Genomic DNA, 619 nt, shown 5'->3' with positions numbered 1-619 from the left:
CCGAAGAATTGATGCTTTTGAACTGTGGTGCTGGAGAAGACTCTTGAGATTCCCTTGGACTGCAAGGAGATCCAACCAGTCCATCTTGAAGGAGATCAGTCCTGAGTGTTCATTGGAAGGACTGATGTTGAAGCTGAAACTCCAATACTTTCGCCACTTGATGCAAAGAGCTGACTCATTTGAAACGATGCTGATGCTGGGTAAGATTGAAGGTAGGAGGAGAAGGGGATGACAGAGGATGAGATGGTTGGATGGCATCACTGACTCAGTGGACATGAGTTTGAGTAAACTCCAGGAGTTACTGCAGTCCATGGGGTCACAAAGAGTTAGACACGACTGAGCGACTGAACTTAACTGAAGTGACCTTGGTGTGTCTCCAGTGTTATTAGTGTAGGAGGCTCACTCATAAAACTAACTATTTCAACCCCTAAGAACTCAAAACCCTGGGCCTTGCTCTCACAGGAAGAGCTGAATATTTTACTGATGGAGTCAGAATTGCAGAAAAGGTTAGAATACAAAACACAGTCCATTCATGACATTTACCTGGTGTAATATAATACTGAGTTAAATGGGCTACCCTTGTGCGGGCCTCCATCCTCCTCTTTGGTCTGTAGGGCAG

Source organism: Bison bison, unplaced genomic scaffold (assembly GCF_000754665.1).
Source record: "Bison bison bison isolate TAMUID 2011002044 unplaced genomic scaffold, Bison_UMD1.0 scf7180017864459, whole genome shotgun sequence".
NCBI classification, from domain to species: domain Eukaryota; kingdom Metazoa; phylum Chordata; class Mammalia; order Artiodactyla; family Bovidae; genus Bison; species Bison bison.
The sequence above is the reverse complement of the archived record's forward strand: the minus strand, read 5'-3'. Positions refer to the sequence as shown.